This window comes from Pogoniulus pusillus, chromosome 11, assembly GCF_015220805.1.
Source record: "Pogoniulus pusillus isolate bPogPus1 chromosome 11, bPogPus1.pri, whole genome shotgun sequence".
NCBI lineage: Eukaryota > Metazoa > Chordata > Aves > Piciformes > Lybiidae > Pogoniulus > Pogoniulus pusillus.
In genome coordinates, this window is record NC_087274.1 from 2,222,786 (window position 1) to 2,243,308 (window position 20,523).

Below are 20,523 nucleotides of genomic sequence, written 5' to 3' on the forward strand. Positions count from 1 at the left end.
CAACAGAATTCTGGCAGCTGAGTAATGTGATATATGGAGCCAGCTACTCTGACTATGCCCCAGTGAAAGATTTTAGGCTACTCATAACCTGGGCTTGGTCAGCAGCCTCATCTTCAGACTGGAAACACCTCGAGTCCCTGGGGTCAGTTTTGCTTCTCATCTTCAGCAGCTCAATTTCTTTCTTGACAAATACAGCAATCGGTGTTGGCCTACACAGCAAACCCAACAGAAAACCAGCACCAATAGCTGACACTGGAAGGTCTGTTCTGCTCTGAAGGGTTGCAGTAGGAGTCTAAGCTCTTCTGAAAAGGCACCACTGAAGACCAGCACTGCAGAAAGGACAGCAGAAGCTCTGTTAATGAATCTCAGTTTCAGGACTGAAGCAGTACTTTATAATGTGCATGGCAAAGAACTCAAATGTGCAGAAGAGGAAAGAACCCCACAAAGAGAATAAGGGGAAGCTTCAAAGTGATGTCCCTTCTAAATGAACTGGAAAGAAAACGCACTCATGGCTCTGACAGTGAATCACAAGGTAATTGTTTCTTACCACAGACATTATTGTAACATAGACAAAAATTGGTCACCATTAAACAAAGTTTACTCAGTGGCATTTTAACTGACCTATCAGCAGAACAGTAAAGAAAACACTGAATAAATTATGAAACAATAGAAGGGAGATGGCTCTTTCTAAGCAGCGTTCGATATAACAATTTTAAAAGGCTGTAACACAAGTTTATTGAACTTGGCAGGGCTTATAAATCCCAACTCCCATTACTGCACTGCAACTTCCAAAGGACTGCTCTTCAATTTGTCATTGGGCACTTCGAGTTTAAGTGGTCTCAGTGCAAAATAATAATACACCACAGGTCAAACACCTGGTTAAATGCTGCTCTCTGTCCTGCAGCCTGTCCTGGGTATGAAGGCAGGGCTGAGACGTTGGTCTTTATGTGTCCAGCTGACCAACTACTGATCTTATTTCAGATCTCCTTGGCATCGTTGTTTTGTATGAGTTGGCTTTTTTATTATTTGGTTGGGTTTTCATAAGAATCCTGACCCTCTTGAATCACTTTCTAGAATGATTTAATGTTTGAAAAGCTCAGGAATCACAGAGCATTTCAGTTAGGATGCCCAAGAGTACTCTCAGCTGATTTCAGACACCAAAGGGTGTTTTGGGACCCTTGAGTTCTGTTGCAGGAACTGAGGTATTTGCCTACAGACAGTTTCTGTCATGCAGTGATCTCATTTTGTGGAGTAATGCTCCCCAGTAATTAACCTGGACTTGCAAGACCTTCTTCCTCCTTCTCCTCCTCCAAAGACCAGGAGACCTTCAGAGCCTTGATTTGCAGCAGGAGAAAAACGAGATACACAATGCATTTAGCCCCAAGTCAGACCTGTAGAACTGAGTCTGAAGGATGCCCAAGGGAAGGAGTTCTTTCCCCCCTTCCCTGCATAGCAAGCATGCCAGAATGAAGCTGTTCTGAACAGGAATCTGTTTTCCAGCAGATTGACTTACAGGTAAGTCCAATTCATTAAGAACAGGACTGGAGCATTTAATATTGATTTTAAAAGCAATTAAATATTTTTTTAATGTCTATATATAAAAAAGAGGCTTAAGTAGTAGGAGCTGCTAGAAATGTAGGTCCTCCAAGCCTGAAATGCTAAACTGCAACTAGAAGTAAATTATTCCACAATTTGCCAAGAGAGCCTGAAGCTTTCCATTTTGCTTTTGTTCTGTGGAGGTGTACACAGACTTCAGAGGAGAAGATATACATATTTGGTACTAACAAATTCACCTCATCCTGCTGTAATTTGCTATTATTTTCAGATGAAAAACTAAACATAAAATCCAGGTTGCAATAGACACGAGTAAGAACTTTCTGTAGAACAACATAACCTTGGAAAATACTCAACTAGGGAAGGGCTCAAACCAAAGACCAAGAGGAGCTGATGAAAAAAAAATCTGCACACCTTTATCAGTTTCTGAATCAAGGCAACGAAAGCTTTAATTGCTCCCAATTACACAGGTATGTTGCTTTATGTAGCTACAGGACAGACAAACTGCTTTTTCACTGAGCAAGGACTGGGAAATAGGGACTTTTACAGGGACTAGCCTCCAAAAAATGTTTCCCAGAGTTACATACTTTAGACCTACTCTGAACAAAATACAGCACCACTTAAAAAGAGGGATGAGAATATCCATAAAAAAAACAAATCTGTTTCTCCAGAGATGCAAAGAGTTAAATTAGAAGGGTGAAGCTCATCCCTTAGCACTCTAACTCAGCAGACAAGCCCCACGTTTCAGCAGCAGATCAGTGGTGCTGTGATGGCTCTTGGGCTGTGCTGGCTTCTGAACACCAGCCTTCATTTAAGAGCTTTCTTTCAATACAAGCAATAATATTTGGACAGCTCCAATAGAGCAGGATTTACTGCCCTGCCTCTCCAGGCCCCCTCTCTAGGAGTGCTTTTGAAATACTAATGATTTTTTAAGCCTCCTTTTCTCAGTGAGGCACGGAGAGAGTAACAGCTTTGCCCAAAGTCAAGTGAAGTGACAGGAAAGTGATATTCCTCGAGGTCACACTGAAAGCCCAAGACAGACTAAGAGCTGCATTCAGATCATGACTCTCAGCTCTGATTCAAGAGCTGCTGAAGTTGGTGCAAGTCTCCCTGCTGACTTCAATGGGCCACAGACAGGACCCTTTGGCCTTAACCTATGGGTTAATCCTTGGCACAAGCCTGAAGATAAGTAAATGCAGAGCAACTGCACTTCTGCCAAGGCAGCACATCACAACAACAGTCAGATTTGCTTCATGGGGACTGGGAATGTGCAGTGCATTAAAAAGCACAATTCTCAGTATTATCACACTGTTGAAACCTTTAGTTGAAACCTGCACTTTATCTGAAAGTGCAATCTGCTGCTCTGAGAAACGATCTCCCTGCACACATTTCATGGCACATCCCTTTGTTCTTATGGGGTCGTGCACTGACCGAGCTCTGTAAGCTCTCTTCATGTTTAGGTCTGCTAGAAAACACTGATCAAAGCACACTGAGTTCTTGCCATTTGCTCACCTAGCAGTACCGATAGCATTTCTAATTCAGATAGACTGACAAGGAACACAAGTTGTTGCATGCAAAGAGATGAAATTGCAGTATAAAGAGGGAAATTTAGCTCTAACCTTTCATCTTGTTTATTGCTTATAAAAGCATCGAACTCCTACTGACCTGAGGGTCCAGCTGTATCCTAATGTAAGGCACCTTAGCCCAGACACTGGCTGTATCAGGTTTTGCAATGTGCTTTAAACAACACATCATTAGGCTAAATACAAACAGTACACAAGCCCTGATGAGCTCCACACAGGAAAAGAGGATTCCTGGAAGTTGGGACATATCACATGCTGCTGCTGTCCTTGGATGCTTTGCCACAGCCAAGATTAATAGACCATTTTAAAGCCTGCAAGTGTTTAAGAACTGAAATGCTAGTGCTGATGGCTGGGCTCCCTCATGTTCCACTGAAATCAATGAATTTGAAAGCATTTGGCATCTCACATGATGGGTGAGCCCTTCTCAGGCTACCAAATCTCAATTAGACCGAAAGAGAGGAACTTCAAACACAGTCTTGGAAGAACATAGAGGAAAATGTGAGCTGTTGTGGAAGAGAGGTAAATCTCCTTGATGCCAGCCACGGTAAATCTCACTCTCACTCATCAGCTTCCCCTTCCCCCCACAGCCTCAAAGGAAAAAAATAAATTGATCTTAATGGAGAAGACTGACCCACCTGACAGTGTATTTCTGACCAGCTATCTACAGCCTCCTGGGAATCTCAACAAACATCATAAACAAAACCAGGTGGGAAACTGCTTTCATTTATTTTGATTTTACAGAGAAGTTCAGACTGAAACTGAGTTGTTTACAAAACTACAGGACCTTGAGGGGCCAGGAGAGAAACCTCTGTCAATCTGAGATCCACAGTCCACGTCTCTCTAAAAGCGAGGGTATATTTATGTATGTGCCCAGAACCAGCAATAAATAAAGAAACTCTGTTAAGATGCATAGGCAAAAATCCCAGTTTACACAGCTGCACCAACCCAAAGCATTTTATAAAGCTCTGCAGGACCTGACAAAGGTTGAATTGCAGCCTCCTATGAAAGGGAGTTTCACAGCAGTTCACAACAGGATGTGAGGGTCATCGACACTGCCAGAACTGCAAAACCATTTAAAAATAGGTAGAAGCTGGAGTTTAGCCTGAGCAGAAAGATGACTTGCACCACAAATTCTTTAAAGCTGACAAGTCATTTGAAATGAACGTTTCATCTCCTTGAAAGGCTGGAGAGGACTCACTTGCACTACATGAAGAAGGGCTCAGGTGGAAAATGGGAATGTCTGGTACCTGCTCATCATGAGTATCCTCAGAAATCTCTCTCCAAAACATCTCCTGAGCTACTGAAAGTAAGGGTAGAAAACACAGAATGAAAACTTTCATCTCAGAGATCCATCCGTGGCCATACTTGCAGTTGAGAACAGCATCATCTCAGCTAAGATATCCAGCTATAGGGTGATAACTCAGATAAGGCTGTGGCATGAACTCTGAACAGACTCACCCTTTGCTTGGAGATCAGCAGCTCCACACCACACACGCACCAGCAGCCGAGGCAGGGGCGTGCTCAAGTACAAGCCAAACTTCAGGCATAACCACGTTAGGCTTCACAGCCTCCCCAAGATTCTTGCTTAAGAATGAGTGACTCTTTAGAGTCATTGTCATGCTCTACCGTTAACTGCAGGGCACAGACATCAGTAGTTTTCCACTCTTCTAGACGTGACAGCAAGCGCATGTCAAAGAGAGAGTGGCAACACTTCTTTAATCAAAGCAAGAAGCAACTTTTCGCCAGCTGAAAACACAGATTAAGATTCAACTCTGATGAAGCTGCTGTCAGACCAGAATGATTGAAAAAAGATTCACATCCGTGCAGAAGTTAGAAAATGTCATTTAAAAGAAAAAATAGTTTGCCAGCACAAGCTGATATGTGTGCAGCTCCTCTGCCATTTTTCATGCAGATTCAGAAATGCAATTTCATGAGAAAAACTGCAGCCTCATAAGAGCTGAGAATTCAAAAGACCAGGTCCCCTTTTACAGAAAACAGCCCCTTTTTGTCATTTAGCTGAGTAAAGAAGCTTAAAAATACATTAAATTTAAATTTACTTTAATATCCTGTTAGACTGCTGGGGTGGTACAGACAATTTTCCACGTAATTCAGAACCAAATCACACTGCAAGTCACAGAGAGTCTTGAACACTCCGTTTTATAGCATATAGAAAAGCAACCCTCAATACCAAATAGCTTTCCACTGAGCTCTCGCAAAGTCCAGACCCTACCTGCACATATTCACCACTGTCCTATGTCATATTTCCTTCTGAGAGAGGAGAAAATGCACAGACTGGGCAGAAAATGGATAGATTTCCAAACTGAAGCAAGAACATTTATTTGGGTGTGGTGTTTTACCCTCTTCCTCTCTACACCTAAGTCCCTTCTTTCCAAAACAAGGGGGGCGGGGGGGATAGAGAGAAAGGCATCTTATTACTGTATTGGTTCTGTTAGCTATATTTTTGAGGCTCTGGGAAATTTAAACTAGAACCAAGACACACCACTATGGTCACTGAACCATGTCCTGAAGGGCCATGTCAGCTAATGGTGAAAGTGGCAATATTCATCTGAACAGCACTGCCACCCCCTCCCACTGCATTACTCTGTACAACTCTGTTCTCTGCTCCTGGCACTGAACATATCTCCACATTTCAGTCACAGGAAAGGTTCTCCCAGCAGACTGAGTGTATCAATTGCAAATGTTTACAGGTCACATCACGGAGATAAAAATAGAGATTAGAATAAGAGTCAAGAAGGAAGTACAGAGAATTAATCAATAGGTAACCAGCATGGCCCAGAGACCTTCCCTAGCACTGATAAGTTCTTGCTAATTGCTTCAGTGTCAACTTGTTGGTCATGCAGCCACCTAGCACAGAGGAATTGGCTCCTACACCCTGCATTAATAACTGACCTCGGCCAGCCTCCACAGCCCTGGCTTTGCCAGAAGCTTCCTCGATCGCTCAGCACCTCCAGCCAGTTAACCTACAGATGTCTGGGACTTCTCTCTTCCCTTGATCTGCAGACAGATCTGCAGCTGCCAGAAAATGTAATATGACAAAGCCAGTTTGCACCACTGTGTAAACTTTTGCATTCTCTAGGTTTTGAAAGATGAGAATGCACAGGACAAAAGCAATAGATTGAAGGCTGGGTTGGAAGACAGGCAGATGGACCTAATATGCAAAATACTTTTGGTGTGAGTGTTCCAAAATGACACATAAAATAAACCTGAGGAAGATAATCTGCTTCTCCTGTGCCCCAGCTCCCTACCAGCAGGGCCTGATCAGCATGTTCAAAGTCATGATCCATTTCCATGCAGTCCCAGAGCAAAGAACATGAAATGCCCTGGAAACAGTTTGACATCTCGTAAAAGAAGCACATTTTATTTCTGAAATAAGTATTTCAGGTCTCAGAAATTAGGATTTTCTGTTTAACAAGCAGATAAAACCTCTAGCAGAAGGCACTTTTCAACCCCCAAAAATCCAATCACAACAAAAACTAACTTCCCTCAGATTTTTGTCAGAGCATTTCTGCTGATCTTGGGAACAAAAAGACATCATTTCTATGTAACATGAGGATAACATAGTTCACTATTTTTCTGTGAGTTTTCTGTCCCTCAGCCTTCCAGTACCCTGAATCCCTTTGCCTGTTGTGTCCATGTCCTGCCCTCCGTTTCCTATCTAAACTAAAGCCCAGGCACAATGACAGAACAATGAAGCCTTGATCAAGCACTCTGAGCCCTACTGCAAATATATCGGATAGGATGAGATCTTCCCATTTGCCCTCTATAAGCTCTGGATCAAGTCCAGGACAAAGAGAAGTTTATTAACACACACACACATTCCTACTGGCCTTTGAGCTCTTTGGCAAGAAATTGTTTTAAACAGGCCCCTGTAGAGAGTGAATGAGCAGTGCTCAAATATTTACTTCCAGCAACAGAGTTAATTACACTTTAAGACATTAGTAAGATTCACTTCATTGCCGCCTCAGCAACACACTGCAGCAAAGCAGCAACATAAACCATTTTCTGCCATCTGAGGTGGGCAGCTTTCCATCTGGGTTTCAGCTAAGGCAGGAATGTTTCTGTCTACAATAGAACCTCACTAATCAGCACTTCACTAATCCAGACATTTTATTAACTTCGCCAAAAAACTCACAGCCTCTCCCTGCCCCTCAGCGAAGATTTAACAGCAGAGACCTCAAGCAAAGGTTTTCAGCACCCAAACACATTTTCTAGGCAAACGTCGTTCGAGTTTGAGTCAGATATTACAAAGCAGTTTTGATAAATAATTTGAGCAAAACTAGAGTTGTCAAAGGCAGAGCCAAACCTTATGTGTATCTGGACAAGAAAACCCAAGGCAGTTTGGAAGCTGAATCTACAGAAGAACATTTTATCAAACTGCACTTAATCCTTGCTGTCTCTCAGGATTTGCTCCTTTGTGAACAAAATGAGACACACAAAGGAAATATCCTTTCTGCTAGGTTAACGCTACCTTTGCCCACTTGACTTACTGGCTCACAATTCAATAACTTCCAAAGAAGTCTCCCTCCAGCCACTTCTGACACTTCATTCTTCCTTTCACAAAGCACTCTGCATCCTTTACATGTAAGCCAACAGAAACAGCAGAGCCAACAATAACATTTGACTCTACCCGGGAACACAAGCTCTGTCCATCCCACTGTCTTAGCTCTGTGCTTAGCAACTGTTTGTGCCTCTCTCCACTAACCAGCAGCACTTAAAGGCTGTGGCTATGGCAGCTTCATTTTTCAAAGCTACCAGATATTACCCACATGCCATCTTTAAAAACCAAACTAAACAGCAGCACATCATTCATTAGCCTTCCATTTCCAAGGGCATTTTTAAACAAGCGAGGAAATAATCAAATATATTAACTTGTTAGGGGTTTATTTCCTCATCAATTAGGCTATTGATACAGAATGTGAATAATCCAATGTATAAATTATGTGCATGCATCTATAGAGGGACAGAAGGGAAAGTGACACACATTTCTATTGATCCAGTTCTACTTTTTGTATGAAATATTTAACAACACAAAGAATGATGTGTCAATTCTACACACGTGATCTCACTACATCTATTGAGGGCTTGACTTTTTAGTTGCAATTGCTGTTAAGGACTCAAGCAACTAAAGTACACACAAGCTGCCTTCACCTGTGACACCCAAAAACCACCCAAAACAACACAGACCTGAAGAAGTTCTTATCTTGTATTATCATGTTTGGATCTGGAAGGAGAAAGTAATAGGGTTTACTTTCTATATTTTAAACAGTGTATTGCTAGAGATTTCTTCCCTGGGTTTATATAGTTAAGGCCTTTATTAGCAGTGAGGTACCAGTGCTCCTCTGTGAGTAATGGCCAGCACACAAAAGACACCAAAGTGAACGGCTCCAGCCATCAATAACTTCTGAGACTGTGTCTTTTCAGGTCATCAGCTTAAACTGGAGAGTCACATATACTAAAAGCTGCACCTTCCGCTAAACGACTTGTGAATGGCTGTTTGGCACTGCAGATTTACACCTGCATGGATTCTCAGCAAACTGGCCGAGCTCTCAATCTATGCAAAGGCAACAGGCAGAACGAAGGAATACACAAAAAGCCCCTTATTCTCCCCTGTAAATTAAACCAATGGATTAGAAACCAGATTTGTTCAAATTACAGTTGGACATTCCTATAAAAATTCATTATTCAAGAGATTTTGTCCCCCCCAAGCAATCCTCCAACTGCCCTGGCAGTTACCTGGCTGGACTGTGATGACCTGAACCCACAGGGATACTGCCAAGTCCACTTAGCCTACAATCAGATTCCTTTCTCGCCAAACCCACCTCTCCCTCAGCTTCCCTGGTGTACAACACAGTGCAAGCAGTCACAAATTCTCTGTGGAGTGCAGATCACAGTTCCAGGCTAAAAGAGGACATAGACCCCATATACTCTCCTTTATCGCCAAGAAAAACAGAAAGGAAGTGTCAGCAGATGGATGGAGTACACAGAGGAGATGAGGAAGCTGTGATCACGCACAGTCAATCCCAAACACCTCTGCTTCATGTACCATCCTCTGCACAGGCAAGCCCAGGAGATCACAGAATCTGGGCACAGCTCATTTAGAAAGCCCATCTTTCAGTTAGCATCTGATGGTCAGAGTAGATGCAGCCAGGTTCCTCAGTCTAGCAAAGTTCAGAGGGATACATTAAGAGCTGCTCCTGAGCTCTCAGCCCTGGCAGCATTCCTAGTTGCAGCTGCATTGTTCTGGGTTTACAGTGAGTAGTGCCACAAGCCTGAGGAATGAAATAATAGCTTGTCTGTTACTGTTCTAGCTCAGTTTGTTATAAAGATCTTGACATTTTAAATGAAATTACACTCTTAAAGAAGCACACAAGAAACCATGACAAAACATAACTTTAAGTGAGACCAATAAGAGTAATCCTTGTCCCTAGCAGTAACACTGCCTGACTGCAAGTTCGCTCCCTATCACCACCTCCAAGCCAGGTTTCTCTTCAAACCTTGTGATTAGCTCAGCAAGACAAACCTGGAAAATACCACATTGCATGTAAATTGCTGAATGCTGCTTCTGTCCTTGAGAGTTAAGGTAAATTAAGATGTTCAGACCGTCTAATCCAATGCTCCCCTGTGCCTCTACTTGAACGACACTGGCAAGACAAGCTGCATACATCACCGGCGGCAAGATCCATACACCCACGTGGATGTCATTCTTGACTTCCCACTAATGTTTACTGGAGGATATTTTGATTTATTCAGATAGATGCCCTGTAAAACACCCACCTCACCAGAGCTGACATGATACTGCAACAGGCTTTGCCTCTGCACACTTTTCATCACTCCCTCCCCAAAGCTACTCTGCTCATTGCCTCTTCATTTGAAATGTATTTAATAATATAGGTTGGACTAGATGATCTTGGAGGTCTCTTCCAACCTGGTTGATTCTATGATTGATTCTATGATTGATTGATAATCACAGCACACCTTCTGACCTTCTGTGGCACACACTGATCATGACAGACAAACCAGGTCACACACAGCTCTTCTGTGTGAGATGGGAGATTTTGGCAGAATTCCAGCAAAAGGAGTCCTGAGAAATCAAAAAAAAAATACATCCCATAAGTACAAAGCTACCTGGTAAGGAATTGAACAGAGAACAACCTTTCTCCTGCTTTAAACTTAATCCCAACTGTCCCTTTTAAGAAGGCAAAGTCCTCCCCTTTCACAGCAACTTTCACCAGACCAGCCTTGAGATCACCGAGCCAGGGAAAGCTCCCATGATCTGCTGAAATCACTGGGGTTAACGGCAGATTGCAACCTTAGCTGAGCATGAGGGACAGCTGTGAAAAACCCTTCTCTCCTAAGGCAATCCTGCTTTGCATACAACAGCAGAGACACCCTACACTGTTCCACATCTGGAAATCCATCTCTGGCATGACCATGTCCATCAGCTCCAGAACACATGGTATGACACATGGTAGAGAGACTTCCTCTATCAAAGCAGCATCTAGCAGCCCGACGTAAATGATACTAAGGAGAAGATGAAAGAAAAAAATGTATCTGCAGATTATTTCTTACTCCAAAGAGTCCACCAGTGAATCTGAGACACTTGTAGCTCGGAAAAGCAAATCCAATAATCTCTCCCACTTTGCAGGTAACATCCCATTTACTCTCACCAACTAACGTTGTAAGATTTCAGCTAAATTCAGGCAGAGGCTGGCACTATATTCTGAGTGCTGCCAACCACGCTGTAAGCACACAGACACCCACCTGTAAACACACACAGGACTTAGATAAACAGAGCTACACCTACAGCTCCACTCCATAAACAGAGGCAGACCACACCTCAATCTTCCAGCCTGCACAGAGATCCAACTCCTACACCACTGGGAATTTCAGGATATGTTCAAACTTGAAGTCAGTCCTGGGCGTGCTCTGACCTCTGCATTTCTGGGCTTAAGATAGATCTGGATTTGCAGAGGAAGGCTTCACAGATATCTCCTCCATCTCCAAATCAGACCTCGTATTGGAAAGAACCAATTTATCGATAGCAGCCAGCAAAATAATTACAGCACTCAATGTAAACAGAAATTAACAACCTTTGGAACAGAAATGTTTGATATTTGTTATTTTTAGAAAGGAATTCAATAGTACCAGAAACGAGGAGGGACCTAGCAGAGCTAAGTCAGTCTGAGGAGACATTAAAACTTCACTAGGTCTTTGTCTCCACCTACTGTATGGAGGAATAATGTCTAGAACTCCCTGAAGGATCCAGAGATACTGAATCCTGTTCTCATAAACCCCAACATCTGTTCTATATAGATGATAGAGTCATAGAACGGTTTGTGTTGGAAGGGACCTCCAAAAGTCATCCAGCCCAACCTCCCTGCAGTCAGCAGGGACATCCTCCCCTACATCAGCTTGCTCAGAGCCTTGTCCAGCCTGACCTTGAATCTTCAAGGATGAGGCCTCAACTCCCTCCCTGGACAACCTGTTCTAGTGTTCCACCACCCTCATACTAGAGAACTTGTTCCTAACATCCAATCTAAATCTGCTCCTCATTTCAAACTATTGCCTCTCGTCCTGTCTCTGCAGGTCTTTGCAAGCAGTACCTCTGCAGCCTGCTTGTAGCCCCCTTCAGCTACTGGAAGGCTGCTGTTAGGCCTCCCCAGAGCCTTCTCTTCTTCAGGCTGAACATCCCCGGCTTCCTCAGCCTCTCCTCACAGTGTCCCAACCCCCAGATCATTTTAGTGGTCCCCCTCTGGACCCATTCCATCCAGGGCTCCAGAGTCAGATGAGGTGAGGTCTTACCAGAGCAGAGTAAATTGGCAGAATGCCCTCTCTCCATCTGCTGGTCCTGCTGCTTTGGATGCAGCCCAGGCTGCCATTTGCCTTCTGAGCTGCAAAGTGTACACAGTCTGCTCACATCCAGCTTCTCATCCACCAGAACTCCTCTTCCACAAGGCTGATTTCTATTGCCTCATTCCCCAGCCTGTATTGGTAATGAGGATTGTTCCAGCTCAGGTGCAGTACCCTGCACTTGGTCTTATTGAACCTCATGAGGTTCACCTGTGCCCAATAGTTCAACCTCTACCAACAGCTACAGCTGCTGCTATTAAGATCCTGACACTGAGAGACAACGACCACTAATTCTACTTAGAAGAGACAATTACCCCATAATTATTGCAAAGTGGCCACTGGAACACTTTTGCTTTATCACAAGGTTTTGAAACACTGAAGCACTTGAAAATAACTTCTGTAAGTGTAAGAGGTGATTTGGAAACTTTCTGACCAGCAATGAAAATTAAAAGGCTTCATAATACTTCAGTTTTTTTTAATGGCCATCAATTATTTTCAAACCTCCCCCACAAGACTGCAGTGGAAACCTGCAGAGGCCTGTGAACACTCTCAGGTGTAAAGGCATAAGGAATTAAACAAAACACTCTTAATTAAAACTGTCAATCTGTCAGAATGTGCAAAGGATCAGAGCAGCCTGATCTCTGGCTGCTCTGTACTTTGCACTTCCTAATCTGACAACACAAAATGCAGGTTATGAATTGTTTCCAAAGATGGCTCTTTCTTACTATTTTAGCACTCATCCAACACCTTCATTTCTTTCCTACCTGTCACCAAGTTTCTGTTTAATCAGAAGCTAAAATCAAGCTTTTCATTGCTATGGACTTGGGAAGAATGGTGCCAGACTCCACTCAAATAGAAACCAGGGAAGCCCCAGGAGCCCATTAAAATCTTGATTGAAATGGTCAGGCTGACGGCAGCGAAGAGCCAACCTGCACAGCAAGGGGGCACGGAGGCACCCCAGGCAATTTGGTGGTTTATTTATTCACACCACATGAAGTTTCCAATCCCCAGAATGTGCTCAGGCAGCAAATTCAAAAGTGACAGAAAATTGAACTTTGAGACACTGGTGTTGGTGAACCACCTCTTGCAGAAATAGGCCCTGGACACAGCCAAGTGTCCACCTGTAAAGATGCAAAGGTAGGTGTTTTGTTTTCAGAAACAACTATCTTGCTGCACCTCACAGACCTGTAAGGGCTTCAGCTATTTTCAAACCTGTTTGTAGGATTTAAAACAATAAGCCTCCTACTTATTGATCAGGAGAAAAAGGATATGGATCCTGCATCAATTTCACATTGGAGTCCCTTTTTCCTCTGTGTACAAAATTCTATGGATTCTTCTTACTCCAACTCTAGAGCACACAAAGTGGATAAAGGCTCTTAGCAGAGCAGATGGACCTACATCAAAGACTTGAACATCTTCCCTTCAGCTCCTCATAAAGCTCAGGAAGGTTGGTGTAAAGATTTTAGCTGAAAATGAACAGGGAGTTCACATCCCAGCTAACAGCCTATGTTCTCCAACAGACTCAGGAACATTCTGCAGCAATAGGCCATGATGATAAAGGTGCAACACCCGAGCTTCAGAGGAAATGAGGCCTAAGGGAACCATAAGGATGTATCTTGCCTCCTTAACCTTCTCATTGACTAGTCAAGGTGTACTTTACAGAAGAAATAGCCTGAAGTGTAATCCCAGTGCCAAGATGAGGTGGGTAGAGATGCCCTTTCAAGGTCCCTTTCAACCCCTAACATTCTGTGTGATTCTGTGATGTGATTATACAATTCTTTTACTAACACACACAAGAGACACACAGCAGCATCTGGCAGGGCTCTGCCCACATTCTGGGAGTCACTGTGAGTCGTACTTGTTCTCCTGGCCAAGGGATGCTCCCTTCTGTCCTGCAGAAGAATAGGATTTAAAGGCACTTAATCCAAATATGTTGTAAAATACAGGATATATTTGGGAGCATCTCTACTTCCAGCTTTTCCAGCTCCTTGTGGCAATGAGTTCCACCAACAAATGCACACAAATTAAAAGCACTTTTGAAAGTTCTATTTGATTGCACTGAAAGAATTGGGAAAAACTGATTCTTCTTTGACGCTCAATGCACTGCGGTCATAGCAACATAGTAACTTTCATTATAAATTTTAATAGATATTTAATTGAGCAAATCACAGACTGACATTCAAGCCATTTTTATCCAGCAGAGCTCTGTGCTTTACAGTGCACAGAGCTATTTGTGTTTACTAGCAGTGGCCTCTGAAGCTCTTTACAAGATAGCTACCTTCCAAATAGAATTTTCAAATCAGCCTTGACAAAGAAACTTTGCTAAGTGGTTTCTGCTTCTGCTGTTACTGTCCTTGACTACCACTTAAAAAAAAAAAAAAAAAATGAAGACTTTGTAAATGTTCATTTTTTCAGAAGACAGAACAGGCAATGTTCCTTGGTGACTAACTCATAAGCTGAGAGTAGCTGAAATACTTTGTCTTCCAAGTGCTGCCAAATATCCAAGTTATTTTAAAAGTATGTAGCTGTATGGATAGAAGATTAATGAAGAAAAGTGATGCTGAGCTATGGCAGAATGTTCTATCAGAATAAAATCCACCTGCAAGAGGCTTTCTGAAAGATGCAGAAGATAAGACTGCTAAGATATAAAAGCATGCTGTTTATTATGGTGAATTTGATCAAGCACTTTGGTAGAAGAGTACGTTCCTATGGCTAAGAATAAATTCCATCCCTCTGCTGCACGCTGCACACTGTAAAAAGGTTGAAAACAAGCCTTTTACAAATCCAGAACTTTCTCCAGATAATTATGCCAATTCTTCAACATGACAGACTTTCCACTGAAAACCACATCTTTGTCAGATCTTAAGTGTATGATGGTTTAAAAATCCAGTTAAAAAATATCAGCGGTGAAAACACTAAGACAGAAGGAGCCTGGGATATGTCAGGCAGCACTATCATGACTCACAGGATTTTGTTCTACAGCTCTAGTTTACTAGCAGAGTTCATGGTACCCTGCTGCTGGGTGGGACCATGCAGATGAGAGGTCTGCTATGATGTACCTGTGTTATGGCCTTTCACTTAGTGTGGCCCCTATGGACCACCTGAAGGACAACTTAGCCTTGTTCGACAGGGTTAAAAAAATAGATACCACTTAACAGTGGTGCAGGAACCATATTTTGCCAGATAATAGCAGAGAGACACCTCCTGAAAACTTAGACCATCACTATAGTATCAGTTTTGTGATAGTAAACAATGGCAATATTGAAACTGGAGCAGGGTGGGTTTAGGTTGGACATCAGGAGGAAGTTCTGCACAATGAGAGTGGTAGAACACTTCAACAGGTTGCCCAGGGATGTGGTTGAAGCCTCATCCCTGAAGACATTTAAGATCAGACTAGATGTAGCCCTGGGCAGCCTGACCTAGTTGGAGGTGTCCCTGCTGACTGCAGGGGGCTTGGACAAGATGACCTTTTAGGGTCCTTTCCAACCTGATGCAACCTGTGAATCTGTAAATGGGCAACCAAGTGGATGAGAAACAATATTTAGGGGAAAACAAACAAACAAACAAAAAAACAACCAAAAAAATCTTTGAATAGCAGCATAAAAAAAAGTCAACAGCAGAATTAATGAAAAGAGAAATTAGTCTGATTCAATTATCCCAGCAGCATCGGATGGCAAAGCACAGTGGTATACAGAACAAGAAGACAGTTAGAACTACTGAGCTGTTAAAAATATTAGCCCTAGATGTCACTCTAGAAGTAATGACAGAACAAGATTAAATGAATGCTAAATCCTCACTTACACATGGGGGGTTTTCTCAAGCAAAGGCTCCATCTTACCACAAGCACCTATTCCTAGATTGCAGTTCCCACAAAGATGCAATGAGATGGCTCAGGTGGGAATTTGGAAGAATGAAGAAACATCTTTGTTATTATTAGAACATGGAAGATATTTGGTAAGACATGGAGAAAACAGTTGTTGCCTACATCATTAAAATAGCACTGAACAGCCAACCAGAACCTGCAAGGATTAATCATGGGAAGAAGTGCTAAGAATAGATATTCCTCTCACATCAGTGTCATGTCTAAGGTAACATGGCAAGTACAGCAGAAAAGGATACAAGGCACTAAAGCAAAGAAGGGAAAGGAGCAGGGAGGTCATTCTGCCCCTGTACTCTGCACTGGTCAGACCACACCTCGAGTACTGCGTTCAGTTCTGGGCCCCCCAGTTTAGGAAGGACACTGAGATGCTTGAGTGTGTCCAGAGAAGGGCGACGAGGCTGGGGAGAGGCCTCGAGCACAAGCCCTACGAGGTGAGGCTGAGGGAGCTGGGGTTGTTTAGCCTGGAGAAGAGGAGGCTCAGGGGTGACCTTATTACTGTCTACAACTACCTGAGGGGTGGTTGTGGCCAGGAGGAGGTTGCTCTCTTCTCTCAGGTGGTCAGCTCCAGAACAAGAGGACACAGCCTCAGGCTGCGCCAGGGGAAATTTCGGCTCGAGATGAGGAGAAAATTCTTCACTGAGAGAGTCATTGGGCACTGGAATGGGCTGCCTGGGGAGGTGGTGGAGTCGTCATCCCTGGGGCAGTTCAAGGCAAGGTTGGATGTGGCACTTGGTGCCATGGTCTAGCCTTGGGTACTGTGGTAAAGGGTTGGACTTGATGATCTGTGAGGTCTCTTCCAACCTTGGTGATACTGTGATACTGTGAAAGCTCTCAGCTCAGTTAGGTGAGGCTTCAATTAAAGAAGTTCTCAAGTTGAACTTGAAGCATGCTCCAGTTGTCAAAATGAGCACAGTAACTGCACACTCTGTGTCCTCCCAGATTTACCATTCACCCTTCTCCCTCACTCACTGTCAGTGCAATCCAAGGGCTGTTACACAAGGTGGATGATGTCATAACAGAGGACCTATTTCTTCTTTCCTTTGAGTAGCATCCATTGCTGCATCTTTTACAGGGAGAAACAAAACCTGAACTTAACCCTAGGCAGAAGCAGCTACTAGGTACAAAAAAGTCGTTCCAAAATGGAAAATTCAAGCAGAAAGTGAAACATAAACCATAGAAATAAACCTTGAAGCCAGAAACATCCTACTGCCAAGCCTGGAGGACTGAACTGTGGTGAAAGTGAACACTAAAGCCTTAGCAATACCCAGTTCCAAGTTAAGATGAACAGGCATTACTAAGCCAAACTTGAAAGTATATGTAGCAAAAAGAGGTTGTTTCCCAAGTACCTGGAATCTCAATTATGGAGCAGTTAAGTCCATTAGCAGGACACTGAACTTTGCCCTTCTGTTTAAGGCAGTCAGGATCACAGAGGCTGGGTGTTACCGATTCCCCCCAGTCCCCTAATACCGAGGAGCCACACTACTACATGCTGGAAAAAGGTCCACATCTGTCTCCTTTTCAGATAAAATCTAATTAAAAGTACATGTAATTAAATGTCAGTAGCACAACCTGTAACACCAAAGACAATACATCTTTTAATCAGCTACATATAATGGAGGAGTTGGAAGGTGGTTTGTGCAGCCCAAAAAGGGCTTTCCTTGGCTGTGTGTTCAGTGCTGGTTTTAGACAGGCTCTCTTCTCTGCACAGCAGAAACCCTGCTGCAGCTAATGGGACAGATGATGAAACTCCCTGTTCTTTCATCTAAGAATTTACCTCTGTACATAATTAGAAGCATGATCATTAAAGTCAGCATTCAAAATTGCAGGCAGGAGCCAGACACACAAAGTACTCCTATAGGGCCTTGGTGCACTTTCTAGACCACAATAAAAGCCTGTCCTTAAACCAAATCCCAGTTCTGTCTGAAGAACATTCTGCCTGTCTCTCTCCAAAAGGCCAAATTAAATCTAATCCACCTACCAACACAAGTGCAGGTAATAGAAATAAATGTAGTTCTTACCTAGTAGACAGGCAGTCTCTGCCTGGGAAACATTTATCTAAGTGGCTTTATCTACAGTGCCTGACCAACCCCACTGAACAGACCAGACTTCTGGAAGCCACGAGCAGCAGGGTTAATAAAACAAATCGAGCAACGAGTGCAGAAAAGCTACAGCTAAACAGACAGAAGGCAAGAGGTGTTCCAGAGCGGTAAAGAAAGCCTCCTACACGAAGAACTAAACCCTACAGTAACAACAAAGACTGAACAGGAGATGACACAGACATTGCACCGGGACACAGCCTCTGCTTGGGTCATGATGAGCTGCCACAGTTTACACCACCAGAGGATCTGTTCCAAGTGCATAAAGGAAGCTGTTTCCCTCACTAACCCAGTTACTAGGGTTGTGTGCTCTGCAGGCTTTTTCAGTAGGTGACAGTCTCTCCTGCCAAGCTAGGAAGCCATGCTACAGGCAGCTGCTACTCCCAGGACTAACAACCTCATCACAGTTTTATCCTTTAACACTCACGCCTCTGATATCTATGTTTGCAGCACAGCACCACAGAGGGTAAGGACCAGGAGTCCTCCTCCATGCCTATAAAGACTTACCCACTAGCTTCACAAAGTGACCTTTGTTACAATGAGATTTGCACTGGAGTCCTTGGAAGCAGCAGATGGTCAGGATGAGCTGCTGCCATCAGCATTTTTCCTTGAGTCTGTGAAATTATTCACATAGTCCCCTCAACAGTGGAGTAATTTTCTCAGCTTAAGAACCAAAGGACACTAGTTAAAAGGAGGGACAAAACAAGCAGTAGTGTCTTTAAAGGACACTGAAATGGGCTGGATCTTGTAGTTATACAAGAGCAAGAAGCCATTACCTCAATCTGATGAATGAATTAAATGCTACACCTTATCAACAGGAAATATGAAAACATTTCCTGCAGTGATTTCCTCTTGCAAATCATTCCCTGCAGGTTTCAAAGGAAACAACAGATGCACCCAAACCAAGTTTTTTGTTTCTTTGCTGGCCTGTACAAAGAAAATGCAAACCTCTGTTGGTTTTGGGGGTTCTTTTGGTGGTGTGTCTCATTTAGACAAACTTTCTTGCTCAGAGAATTTCCATTCTTTGTGGACGGATTGCTATCATCATCTCTGACTAGAAAATGGGGACATGAGTAAAAAAGCAAGGGCACCTTCAAGTTGTGCCCAGACTTCCTTCTCAGTCACCATATTATGCCACACTACTGAGCTTCCCCCACAACAGAGCCCCAGCAAGTACATTAACCTGAGCAGAGCCTTCTGTCCTTTGTGTGGGATCTTTTAGTGTAGGTGGAGAGGGGGAAGCCTTGTTAGAGATGCAAATGCATTTAACAGAGAAATCTTGGTCTCTGCTGGTAAGTTTTCCAACTGATGCATGTACTGCCAATGTGGGTTTTGTAGGTGTAGAATATTTACAATCTTAGCCCTATAATGGGACTCTTTTCCATCCAATAATTGGAGCAGGCTGAAGGGCTGACACACTTGGCTTGAATTATTGGCTCATGTATTACCTTGTGTTTTGTTCAATTGCAAGGCATTCCTGCCTAGAACGACACACTTGTGTCAACACAAAACAGCCTCAGTGCAAGACTCACAATGGAATCTGAAACACTCTGTAGTGCAGAAATGCTGGAATCTACAAGCTTGGATTCAGATCCTTCCAGGAGATGCTTTCTGAGAAGACTGCATCTGGTTTTCTAATCCCCCTGCAGTTTGAGAGTATTCAGATCAGGATTTACATTAAGCCTCTTCCCTAACAAGCAGGGCCAAGACAAATGAAGCTACATTTGCCAACATGTCCCTAGAGAGCTCAGCACATCTCTGCTGCAAAATTCTTATGGTGTTTTTGCCAGAGCTGGTGGGAGTGTCAGCTCTAACCTACAGCAAAACTGAAAACAAATCTTATAAGTTTACCATCACTTACAATGCAAACAGTTCAGGAAGGAGACCTTTTCTCCTCAAATAACAGGACAGCCCAGACAAGGCTGATTGCAATTAAAGGCACGGGCTGAAAGAAAACCACCTTGATTTATAGAGCACATAGAAAATGGCTGGAAAACTTTGGGGCTGATGGAATTTTGGGACTATACAGGAAGAAGATCAAGCCAATCAATGTCACAAAGGCTTTTTGGTTACCCTTTTAAAGCAGTTCTAAAGAACGCAGGTTGGCTTCCACAGACAGAGGTTCATCTTTATTCAGTAATATGCTCTCACAAGCATAGTTTAAAAAATCTCTCATGCCCCAAGCCAAGTGATGTTCTTTGTTCAGCCATGAGAGGTATTTTTCACTCCAGGAAGAATAACTTCAGAGTGAAATCTTTTTTAAAATTAGAAACTAATCGCTAGGGAACAACAAGGCTGTGCAAAAGTGATCTAAATTCGATCTGAATTACTCTCAGCAGCAGCCATCCTGCCCAGGTTGCTGGCTTTTGCCGTGGGAGCTCGGTGCCTGGTGCCAGCCGGCGGGGCAGGCGATTCCCTGCTTCCCTGCTGCCCTCTGCAGCTGCTGCCCAGCACTGCCGGCTCTGGCTCAAAGAGCTCACAAAAGAAACTGTGCCTTTGCAGAGGGACTCTGACCATTAACTCTTCGGTTCTCTGCCCT

At 43.3% G+C, this 20,523-nt stretch overlaps 1 long non-coding RNA gene across 1 annotated transcript in view; it reads right to left on the reverse strand.

The window, feature by feature from the left end:
- LOC135179135 (uncharacterized) overlaps positions 1-12,143 on the reverse strand; it is a 77,531-nt gene extending 65,388 nt beyond the window's left edge. Inside the window, exon 1 of the long non-coding RNA XR_010303925.1 lies at positions 11,961-12,143. This is a non-coding gene — a long non-coding RNA (uncharacterized LOC135179135). The remainder of the gene's footprint in view (positions 1-11,960) is intronic.
- Between the last annotated feature and the right edge of the window lie 8,380 nt (positions 12,144-20,523).